Below are 12969 nucleotides of genomic sequence, written 5' to 3'. Positions count from 1 at the left end.
ACTTTGTCCTGATAAGTGACCAGGCAGCTTGTTTCCCAGTGACTAAGTAGAATGTTGTAGATCATGTACAATTGTTTAGGCCTCAGAATATGAAGAGACCACACAGAGACATTATGGTGAGTACACAGAAGCATGGCTTGTTTTGCAACATGGATTTTGATAGGCAGAGAATATTATTTCACTGTAAGTTTAAAAAAAAAAAAACATGTCATCAAATATTCTCTGAGGCAATGACAAGAAGCCTGGATGCAAAGTGGAAGAGCCACTTTTCTGCCTAATAGCCCCATTGAAGTTCTAATTGTGGACAGAAGTTGCAGTAGGCAAATTCCCTCCAATTCCATCAGGGCTGGAGATTGAAACAGAAGAGAACAGTCAGGACAGGAAGTGATAGGAAAAGAGACAAAGAGGTGTGTCTTATTCACCGGGAGATGTAGCCATAAGAGCACCTCACTCTGAAGAGTAAAGATTATCAGACAGTATCAATAGGAGATGTTCACCAGCCACAGGGCAAAGCCGCTATGTTCATAGGCAGCAACATTTGGAAAGAGCATAAGAAACCCTCTAGAGTCTAGCTAAATCCAGTGGATGTAATGCCCACTTCATTTAAATATGAGAAAACAAGAAGATAAAGAATCTAAAACAGCTCACAGCAAAGGTAACATTGCTTTTATTACAACATCTGTTCATGTCATAGATTGTTGGATTACCAATGATTCCATTGAGCAGTGACATCAAACACAGGGATGCCTCCACATAAATACAATAATAGCAAAGGTTTTCAAACGGTGTTTCTCGAAGAGTGAAATCTGCAGACTTCCTGAGGGCTTGACTTTAGATGTACATAACAAACACAAATTCAAGACTCTGTATTGAGTTTTCCCAGTAATGTTCCTAGGGGAGACCCAAGTATCTAAACTACGATGACTTCTTACAAGAGTATTTCTAAAATAGTAGCTTTAACTGTAATAGTAACTAATCTAGTAACTTTAAAATATGCTCTAAAACAAGTAATGAAACACTTTGAGGGTGCTGGATAAAGAATACAGTAAATACAGTCTAGCAGCAATAAAAAAACATGTCACAAAAATAAACCTCTCTACTGACCTGTGTTCTAGTCTCACTGCTTTTACAAGCATCTGAGACACATTTGTGAAATTTTTATGAACCTACTAAGCAACAGCCCATACAAGCATCTAAGAGCATATAAGCATACTGCTGTAAGGTTGGGATAAAAAAAAAAAAAAAGACTGAGCCGGGCGGTGGTGGCACACACCTTTAATCCCAGCACTTGGGAGGCAGAGGCAGGTGGATCTCTGTGAGTTCAAGTCCAGCCTGGTCTACAAGAGCTAGTTCCAGGACAGCCTCCAAAGCCACAGAGAAACCCTGTCTTGAAAAACAAAAAAAAAAAAAAAAAAAAAAAAAAGACTGGGTTATATAACAACAGTATCCTGCCCATTACTCTTCTTATTGAAATATATCTACAGGAACACATATGGGTTTCTCTCATTTTAAAAACATGTGCATGGTGCAGAGAGGGGGGAGTGATGAGCAGAGGGGTCAAGGCCAGCCTGGAGAGACTCACAGAAACAGCTGACCTGAAGAGGGGGTTACTCATGGACCCCAGACTGATAGCTGGGAAACCAGCATAGGACTGTTCCAGACCCCCTGAATAAGGATGTCAATTTGGAGGTCTGGTTAATCTATGGGGCATCTAGTAGTGGATCAGTGTTTGTCCCTGGTGCAGGAATGGACTTTGGGAGCCCAGTCTACATGGAGGGATGCTCTTCCAGCCTAGACACATGGGGGAGGGTCTGGGCCCTGCTCCAGGTGATGTGATGGACTTTGAGGATTCCCCCATGGAGGGCCTCACCCTCCCTGGGGAGCAGAAAGGGGATGGGATAGGGGGTCTGTGGGGGCTTGTTTCGAATTTAAAAATAAAAAAAATGTACATGGAATTATACAAAAGAAAGTTTATTTTTATAATATGCAATATCAATAAACACAACTACTTCTCTGATTGATTGCTGATAGGATTTTGTTTGCCAGTGTTTTATGACTACAAGCAACAAATAAAACCTTCTGTCTTGGGCTCTCTATTGCTGTAATAAAACACCATGGCCAAAAGCAACTTGGATAGGAGAGGGCTTATTTCATTTTATAACTTGCCTTGCATCATCCATGGATTGAGGGCCAGAACTCAAGGCGGGAGCTTGGAAGCAGCGATTGAAGTAGAGGCTGTGGAGGAACCTACCGACTTGCTCCTCAGGCTTGTTCAACCTGCTTTCTAATGCAACTTAAAACCAACCTGCCCTGGGGTAGCAACACCCACCATGTGCTGGGCCCTTCCACATCAGTCATCAATCAAGAAAATGCCTGCAGGCTTGCTTATAGGTCAATCTTAATGGGGGCATTTTCTCAATTAACATTTCCTTTCCAGCTGGCTGTGAAGGTACATCTTTAATTCCAGCAGCCTGGAGGTAGGGGAAAGTGGATCTCTATGAGTTTGAGGCCAGCCTGGTCTACATAGCAAACTCCAGGACAAGCCAGGGCTACATAGAGAGACCCTGTCTCAAACAAACAAGTAAATAGAAAAACCAAAAAGATTCCCTCTTCCGAGATATGTCTACCCTGTGCTAAGTTGATAAAACAACCAGTATACCTTCCAAAGTATCAGAACTATTGATCCAACTTTAGAATAGAAAAGAGATGGTTCAGTCTCTCTGTGACTACAGGAAGGTGACCTGGCCATTCCCTGGTATATCTGCCATTCTTTAGGGTTTGTCACACTATCTCTCTACCATTTCCTTGCCTCTTGTATGTGTTCTATTTTTCAGGGAGAGAGAGAGAGATGCTCCTTCCTCTAAAACACATCCTTTTAATCATTTCTCTTCCTTTTACCCCCTCTCTGTTGTACACACACCTTGGTCCCCTGCTTAAGGATGACTGCATCTCCCACGGTGTATATGTGGGGTCTGTAGCTTCATTTTTACCCCACCCATATGCTAAGCATAATGTAAGAGCAAGACATGAAAATAACAATGAACACTGAACTCTGAGCTTGAAGTAGCTCTTTTCTAGATTCTTCGTAACATTTGGGATTCTAAACACGGTTTGCTTGTCTTTTTTTGAGACAGATAGTGAAATCCCTGGCCAGCTGACCCTATTCTAATACACAGAGCACAATCCTTTGTGTTACATAGATCTACACAAGCCTGGTGTGTACACTGTTTTCCAGTCTACAGAATGCTTTCTCATTTGTCATTCCAGCTTTAAAGTTAGAAAACACTGAATCCATTTTAATACCCTATTTGTAACTAATGTCTTTTCAACTTCCAAACATGAGACTTGCCATTTTATGTATTTCTTTTTACCAAACAGTCACATATTTTAGCCAATACGCATTTCTTTCATTGGCATGACAGCTTCAATAGGAAACAGCTTAAATTAATAGCCATCTCTGATCTACTTTTCCCCTCTGTGGAATAATTTACAGTTCCCAGGCAGTCTGTTTTGTTAAGTAAGCAGCCACCAAAGCTTAGGAAGGAACTTGTGGCAATGAATTTTCTTGGCAAAATAATATATTACCTAAATGGTGTCTATTAAATCACTTGTGCTACTGGCAGCCAGTTTCAGTGCCTTAGTATAAATGACAAAACCAACCTTTTGCTAGAGCTTTTCAGGGCTCTGTCCTGTGGTCACTGATTTCACAGTTTCTCCCCATCAGTTTCATGCTGCATTTTCTTTTTCTAACAAACAGAGAAGCAGCTGATAAGGCAAGAAATGGTAGCAAAATTGGCTGCTAGTGAAATTTAACAGAATTTTTCCTTGGAGAGAGAACCTCACATTTATTATTTTTTTTAAAGCAACTTAGATTTTTATTTCAGGATTTCAGTTTCCTTTAGAGGAACTGCTCACAAACATATCCAACTCTGTCTCTTAGATGTTTCACCATGGGCAAAGTCACCTAAGCATGACTCAGCTTGCTCATCTGCCACTCCTAAGTCCTCATGATAGTAGTGTTAGGACCAACCAATTATGAGGAGAGCACTTAACCCACCATGTTCACTGACATTCTAATAAGAATCATTCAATTTCACATCAATCAGGTCCAAGGAAGAATATTAACCAGTGTTTAGAGCCTATTTTACAAGACAGTTGTGCAATGAGACTGTTATATACTAGATCAAAGTCCTAATTTTCCAGTTATTATTTTGACTAAGCAGGGTCCAGAACATACTACCTGAAAATACAGCACAGTGGCACACACACACACACACACACACACACACACACACACACACACACACACACCAAAAAACAAACAAAAACCAGAAGCAATAAAATCACTTTTACCATTCCCCCAGTGTTCTCCCTTCAAATAAGTCATAAAATCAGAGGCAGAGGAGGGGAAGAGAAGAAGGAAGAGAAGAGACCATTGCTATATACCCCTGCCCATATGAACCCCAACTTACTGTGTAGCCTGGTACTTATCCACTTCTGCCTCCAGTACTGAGATTACAAGAGTACCATCACACCCAGCTAGCTTCCATGTGTGTTTATTGGTTTCTTTTTGTTCTTGAGGAATGTTCTTACTCTGTATTAGAGTCTGGTCATGAACTACCAATCCTCCTGAGGTAAAATCAAGAGAGTTCATAAGTTCTCTGTTCAAGTAGTGGGAAGTGCCAGGCGCCATCACATTTGCCCTGGCTTCAAGGGGGGAAGTCATCAGTGACCATCGGGATATGTGACATTGGATTACTAGGGTGACAAAGAAAAGTCACAGTGCTTTGTTGAACGATAAAGGAAAGAGATTCCTTTTCATTTTCACCTGAGCAAGAGTCACCAGATACCCAGCAGTTCCGTTTTCATTTTCTGTACACCTCTAGGGAAGTCAAACAAATCACAATTCCATTTGGAAACTGTCTACTCCCATCCTGTCTTGGCAGAATGGGAGGTTCTCACCGGTACAGCTGTTCCTCTGCTACAAACTTGAATCTGCAGATTATAAATTCTCAATGCAAATCGGAGAGAAAACTCAAGGAGAAACTTCTCATGAATGCTGCATTTTGGCTCATACCTAAGGGGCCACTGGGTACTTGCGTCCCACATAGAGTGAGTTCATTTAGTGTTTACAAGTGCTTCAGAACAGTGGCACCCTGAGGGTTTCTCAGGCCCTAACCAAAATGCTTCAAATCACTTTTCCTAGGCATGGGAGTGCAAGCATTTCCTGCCTTTCCCCATCTCCACCTCCCTGTCTGCAGATACCTGCTCTCAGGAGGATTCCTTGGAACCTGGCTGGTGACAATGAGGAAATCTTGCTGGTGACAATGAATGGCAACAATTACCCAGTCCTGGAACCTGAACAGCAGACTGCAAACCACTGAATAGGCAGGGGAGATTTCACACTTCTGTTTTCATCCTCCCTGCAGGCATCCACTTCTCTTCTGGCTCCTCGGGACCTCAGGCTAACACACACAACTCCTTTTTCAGGACTAACAAAAGATTAAGCAAGGGAGGAATAGGTCATTTGCACTTCCTGCTTTCCCTGCAGGGATTTGTTTTGTTTCCTAGAACCTGGAGGGAATTGGCAAACACCTGGAAGCCAAGGAGAAGACATTCTCCATTGTACTGCCAGGTGAGAAAGTAGGCACAGCTATTTCAACCTAAATGTCACCAGACTGTGCCAAAGATGCTAATAATGGAATCATTGTCACTGTTCACTGTTGTGTCCTTAAACTGCCAAGAATAGAGTTGTCAGTCTTTTTATATGAAAGATGGAAAGTGCAGGGTTTTAAATGCATACTCAACTTCAATAAAGTCATAAATTACATACAGTGTGTGTTTTCTGAAGATCATACACTATGCATTAAACATTTTTAAAATCTTTTATTTTATGTGTATGGGTGCTTTGCCTTCATGTATGGAGTTACTGATGTTTGACAACAATTACTTTTGGAATCCATGGTCCACCAGGATTCAGGCTTTACCAGTGCTACTGAACTGATACTCAAATTAATTGAAAATCTGTATTTGATAATAGGTGCCACTCTGAATCCCAGCTCCTGCCCTGGACCTCTCTGTGACCCCATAGATAAGGGACATTAACTCCTGGTACTTCAAGCATTGTCTGAGCTCTCTTGCAGACCCTCTTTGCCATACCGAACTAATAGTAGACATCAGAGAAAACTTGGTATTTAAGTTCTCCCCCAAAGAACTGAAACAGAAATGAACAAAGAAGAGAAAACAGAGAGATCCAGGTCTTCTACACAGAAGGACCAGTACAAATGTGCAAAGAAAAGAGTGTGGGAAGAAGGACAATACACACCCACATATACACACAAGCATGCATACATATACACATTAATATACACACAGTCATATACACACAAACACACACACACAAACATACACCTGCACACAGACTGGGGGCTGGGAGATGGAACAGAGTATCAAGAAAACCTGAAAACACTTATTCCTTCTCTTCTTTTCTCGAACATATCAACATCATTGCCTGTTATGAACTTATTTGTGAGCGCCCCGTTTGACACTTGAAGACCTAATACCTACTGTGACTATACCTCATGTTAGGGCTTAGCAATAAGTAAGGTTAAATGTGGCCAAAAGCACAGAGATCTAATCTAATCTAATCTAATCTGATGTAATGTCTTTTAAGGGAGCAACTCCAGAGCTCTTTCTACCCAGCAGAAAGGCCAGGTTGAGGACACAGAGCAAGGGCAATCTCAGGAGAATGCAAGGCTGCTGGCATTTTAATATTATGCAGGAAAATATTCTGTTCTTTAAGCCACCCCATGTGTGGTCTTTTATCATGGCATCCCTACCAGGCTGATGTGGTCTCTGCATTATGACAGGTCACAAGATAGTATTAAAATAAGCCCTAGTGTTACTTCTTTCTGTAGCTGTAGTTGGTCTCTGTACTTGCACCACGGAGTACTTGCTGTGACTCCCATATACACTACATTTTACATTTTAACATAATTTCTAACTTGTAGGATTCTAGTGTAATATGACAAATTTAAACTGACACCTCTGAAGTAATCTTTTTGGAGAAGCATTCAATTGTAACAAGGAGTCCAAAACACATTGTCACACTGTTGTTTTATTGGTGATGTTTTTAATTCTGACCCCCAACCAAGTGCTTCAGAAAGTGTTCCCATAAACATGGGGGTCCATGATAGGTTCCTCCTTAGGCTCACAGTACATCAAAAGGGAAATGCTACCCCAATTGATGAAGAGAACTGTAGTACAGACATTGCTCTGAACTTGGGTATTTGATTATTCTGGTCACAGAAAATAATACAATTTAAAAAGATCCATGAATTGTTCCTCTTAAGTAAGTTCTCTTTATTCGGCTCCAAATGTGGAACGTTGACTTTTCCATAGCTATGAGGCTCCTTGCTTTCTCTGTATTCTCTCAGGTGACAGCTCAAAGCAACAATGGGGAGTTCTGCTTCTTGTCCAATTCCATCTTCCAATGATTGAATACCTGGGTATCTGGCAGTGTCTGCTCTAAAGCAGCTTTCTTAAGAACAGTTGGAACATGGCCCTGCCCTTCAAACAGGAGTCTGTGCACTCAATCCATTGCCAAAGTTCACACAAGCCCATGTGAAGATCAAGGGTTGCAGCGTGCGCTCAAAGATGAACTGTAATCCATGATGGTAAAATCTCTTTATTCAAGAAAGCACCAGGGCAAAACGCAGGCCAGAGCGAGGTCACAGGAACCCAGCAAGCACGGCCAGAAAGAAGGGGCTAGGGTCTCCACGTGCAGTCTTTAAGAAGCTTCCCTTACGTCATCTTGTCATCTTGGCTTTCCTTCACCACGCCCTTATGGGCGAGTCCCGGGTCCACCAGGTACCTGTCCCAGGACTATTGGGTGGGGCTAGGGTGTCTCCCCACACCCATGTAATGAAAAGGACTGAATGGAATTGCAGGTAACCAGATATTTGAAGAGAGTATATTATGGTTCACTAAAAGAACCTCATAGACACCAATATGACTAGCAAAACTCCAAGTGTCCTATGGCACTGAACCTGAAAATGAATCATGTTCAGCTACAAATGTACATCTTAGAACAACAATTGGCTGTTATGCTTCCTAAAGTTGACTGCATATATGTTTAAAATGATCTGTCAGACGTGGTGACACATGCCACCACTGAGAGGCAGAGGCAGGCAGATACACCTCTGTAAGTTTGAGGCCAGCCTGGTCTACAGAGCTAATTCCAAGACAGTCAGAGCTGTTACACAGAGAACCCCTGTCTCAAACAAACAAAAAACCAGCATTAGAATAAGGAAGGCTTGTACCTCTTCCCACTTAAAATTCTGCTGTGCATACTACCATTATACAAAGCTGCAGATTAATAATACAATATGAGAAATGATAAAATAAGTGTTATGTATTCTACACAACAATCCAACACAGGGATAGTATTCTCATTTGAAAGATGCCAAAATGGACCTAATTTGTCCAAGATCACATGATTTCTTGTCACCTCGAGTCTAAGATTAAAGTCTGAAATCAAACCCCCTTCATCCTGGGAACCTGGGAACACTGTTTGCATGGCATACACTAAAGATCTAGACCCCATATAAAAGATGCCAATAAGTTGGCAGTTAATTCTGGTACAGGCCTTTGCTTTCCTCCTGTCTCACTTCCTTAACCTATCAACAGACTGGTGTTAGACAACACAACATTTGGCTCCATTTAACTTGTAGCTGTGTAGTGGTATATGCTCAGAGCCCCAGATTTATGTAATGTTTTCCTTTCCAACAAAAGTGAATCATAAGCGAAAGGAATTTACTATTCACTTCCCTCTACGGTCATTTCATAGTAAATGTGTTACAAATTTTGGGGAAACATCTCTCAGATCAGCTTAATTTGGGGCCTGAGAAATCCAGGCTTTGTTTCAGAAATGAATTAATTACCTATGTGACTGAATATTTCTAAAAAAGCTTTCTGTGAGGGTTTGTGTTGGCCCCATCAATTGAAAAAGGGAAACATTTTTCTCAACTGATTCAGTCCTTACACTTACAGTCCCTCTGTTGCCATAGCACTGACTGTCATGTCAAAATTGCAATTAGTAACACTCAGAGGTAATCAGGAAAAAGGCCAATGGAGGCTGTGTCCAGGCCTCAGTAACCCATGACTACTAGACTAATTGAGCAATAGGAAGCTTACTTTTAGGAGATCTGGTTTCAGGCTGTAGTTTTTGCCTCTTACTGTCTATGTGTGGGCCATTCCTTGGGTAGAATAATCATTTTCAAGGTTGACTTTTTTTTTATTCAAGTGGCATGCATAAAACTGTTGCCTGTGATAGTTAGACAAACTCATTAATATCTCTGTGTCTAATTCCAATTAGCTATTTATCGAGACACTGCCATTATCTACTGAAGACACCTCTAATACATGGCCACCAAATTTGTATTGTGCTTCTAGCAGGAAAGATCCTGAAATGAACACTGAAGAACAAGAACTTAAATGTGGTGGACTGGGAAGTGGGCAAAAAGGAGTGTCATGAATAGAGGGGCAGCATGGGCAGAAGCCAGGGGTAGAAAAGCTCAGACTGCATAAGATGAAAAGGGAAGGGTACAGGTGGCCAGAGGAAAGTACAGAGTGATGAAGGATGAGTAGTAAAAATGAAGACACATTAGAGGATGTTAAAATAGGAAGGCCAGATGCCACATGTAGGTGAAAAAAGGGTAGCTCAGGCAGAAAGCTAATGTGATGAGATTGGTGTTCCTGAGCCTCTGCTATTAGTCTATCTTCATTTTCAGCAGGAGAAACAGAAGTATGCTGACTCAACTGTTTTCATGATTTTAATATTCAGAAATTTTATGGCCTATCCTGTCTTACAGTAACCAGACATTTTAGCTTGCTTCTAGGTCATAAAAAATACAAAGTCTCAATTTTACACCTTGGCCAATTGTAGCTGCTGCCTGAATTGCTTCATGTCCATTTATCTACAATAGACTGTGAACCATCTCCCAATACCACTTCTACTAGGAAGCCTTCTTTAGGAATCCAGATCTTTCTAGATTACTTTATTCCATTTCTAGATACTTCATCAAGTATCCAATTCTAAAAGTAGTATCCTGGAAGAATTTTTATCAACCTAGAAATAAAAGAATAGGAATAAAATAAAGGCCTGGCAGCAGCCCTTTAGAACCTGGACTGTGTTATTTAATGTCACTTGTTTCTTTCCAAGTTAATTTGTTTGTTAATTCTCAAACTCTAAAGATACTTTGAATCATCCATTTAACAAATGAAATAATGGGAACTCCACAGAGTCAGCTTTACCCTAGGGGCGGAGGATACACTGGTGAAAACAAAATGAAACACCTCATCTATACATGTCAATACTGTGTGTGTGTGTGTGTGTGTGTGTGTGTGTGTGTGTGTGTGTGTGTGTGTGTGTGTGTTATGGTTGTCTCCTTGTAGTGGAGTAGCTTTTCAACTATGGCCTGCATTAAAATTATCCTTAGGCATTAGCGAAACACATTTCTGTGTTTCTGATATGGGAGATATGAAAAACTTTGTTTTTGGTGTTTGTTTTATTTAAAGATGTTTATTTACTGGTGGGTTTGGTGCAATAGTACACAAAACTCATGCAGAGAAATTGTCCTAACAAATATGTTTTCACAGTGCCGTATTGACAGTGCCTGGAAAGGTATTTATGGAATGAGAAATATGAGGCAGATGGCCAATGGATAAAAAGACCTACATATTTCGTTGAGTTATTTTATAGATGCAAATCATAATTCTACTAAAAGGTAAAACGAATTACTACCAGCAGGAAGGTCCAGATTAAAAAATTGGTTGTATCTAAGGGAAAATGAATTATTTTTAGCCTACAGGATGAGGGAGAGACTAGAGAAATTTTTGTGGACTGTTTGGCTATTCTTTGAGAGACCAAGACAAATAAAAAGGTGACTCTGGGCCTAGAGCTGGGATTATAATTTAGTGTTAGGTTTCAGGTCCTCAAGTCAATTCTCAGAATGAAGGGTAAAAAGTGCCTGAAACTATTCATAGTATTTTAAAACTATATCTAGTATTTATCTACTTAATCTATAGTGAATCCTTTTTAAAATTATTTTTTTAAGGGTCTCACTGTGTAGTCATGACTAGCCTGGAGCTAGTTACACCAGGCTGTCCTGGAAGTATCTCAAATGCAGGGATTAAAGGTGTGAGCCAGCATGCCCAGTTTATTGTGAATCTTTCATTTAATATTTTAATACCATTTATAGACCCACAGAGAATATAGTTTCTACAGTTTTGTGTAAATTTTAATTTCTAGAAATAACTAAAAACCATTTGGGGAGGGAGGGCTTACATGTATCACAGATTGGCCTACAACTCAGTATGTAACCCTTGCTATCCTTGAAATCACAATGAGGATCATCCTGTCTTAGGCCCCCAAGTGCTGGTAATTCCAGACCTGTGTGACCACCCTGCTGTAAATACCATATTTTCCCCTCAAATCTGTCAGAGATTTGGGTGATTTTGTTGGTCAATCCTGTTTGTTGAAAATGCCTATGTTTTTAGCTAAGGCACTTATTTCCTAGTATGATTGATACATGGATGCTCAGAACAATTTCAGAGTTAGCATAAAAACCATTACTACAATGGACCAAACTTTAACAGTGATAAGTGTGAAGGATAATCCCATAGGCCTTAGATGTTTTGCTTGATTCATGTCTTTTTCTTTGAAAATCAGTCAGGTAAGAACAAGGTTTGTGGTGCTTGCCTCTAATCCCAGCATCTGGGGCATACAGGAGGACTGCAAATTGGAGGACCATTTGAACTACATACATAGTGAATTCCTAGCCAACCTGGTCTGAAGAGGAGCCCTGTGTTAAGACAGCAAAACTAATTTTAGTAACCTGATATCTTGATTTGTTGAATAAATTCACAACCAAATATAAAACATATGCTGCTGGGCAAGTGGTGGTGCACGCCTTTAATCCCAGCACTCGGGAGGCAGAGGCAGGCGGATCTCTGTGAGTGGAGGCCAGGCTGGTCTATGGAGAGTGTTCCAGGACAGCCAAGGCTACACAGAGAAACCTTGTCTAAAAACCCCCCAAAACAACAACAAGGACAACAAAACCAGTGGTGGAGCATGCCTTTAATCTCAGCACTCTCCAGAGGCAGAAGCAGGCAGCAGGTGGATCTCTGTGAGTTTACGGCCAGCCTGATCATGAACTTCAGGAGAGCACAGGACTATACAGACTCCACGTCATAGAGACCGTAACTCAAAATAAAATACAAAGAGAACAACTTAAAAATCAAAACTACCTAAATGTCCACAATAAAAGTTAAATTAATTCGATTAAATCTATACTCTCGGCCATACTTTTCAATTAATTCCAATTTAGCATAATATTAGTAAGTAGAGGAATGAGCACTTTGCCTGAGCACACAGAGAAAAACCTGAAAGGATCCTGCATCTTATAACAGTTTCAACAAGCCATAGCGTGGGGGCGGGGCTGAAGCTGACAGACGCTTTAGTTTGTCTCCCTGGGCATTAATTTTCTTTTATTGATATTTAAGGAGGTGTTTTAATATTAAGGTACAGGTATCAACATTTTACCTCATAATCTGGAACAAAATTTTAAATCTTTCAAACATTCTACACTAAACGGAAGCATCTGTGAAAACACATGGATCAGAAATTTAAACATTAAGCCTTAAATCAGCTTTCGTTTGGCGGTTTCCCGCTCGTGGAACGCAAAGAAAAACCGCCCCATCCCTCTGGGAAGGCCGACGCTACGGTTACCACAGTGAAGCCCGGTCGGCCATCTTTAATGTGGTCAGTTCTAATGCATCCGGTGACGGCAGGAAGAGGGGGCGGGACGCCGGAGAAATTTGACCAATAAGATCATGGAGAGGAAACACGCTGTCAGTAACCAGGCGCGGACAGAAGAGCGCGCGACCGGAGGCGGAAGGCGTTAGATA

At 40.9% G+C, this 12969-nt stretch overlaps 1 protein-coding gene across 2 annotated transcripts in view; it reads right to left on the bottom strand.

Moving 5' to 3' along the window:
• Prkg1 (protein kinase cGMP-dependent 1) overlaps window positions 1-12969 on the bottom strand; it is a 1162521-nt gene that overhangs the window by 489752 nt on the left and 659800 nt on the right. The window lies entirely within an intron of this gene.

The sequence above is a fragment of the Cricetulus griseus genome, chromosome 3 (assembly GCF_003668045.3).
Source record: "Cricetulus griseus strain 17A/GY chromosome 3, alternate assembly CriGri-PICRH-1.0, whole genome shotgun sequence".
NCBI classification, from domain to species: Eukaryota; Metazoa; Chordata; class Mammalia; order Rodentia; family Cricetidae; genus Cricetulus; species Cricetulus griseus.
The sequence above is the reverse complement of the archived record's forward strand: the minus strand, read 5'-3'. Positions and strand labels throughout refer to the sequence as shown.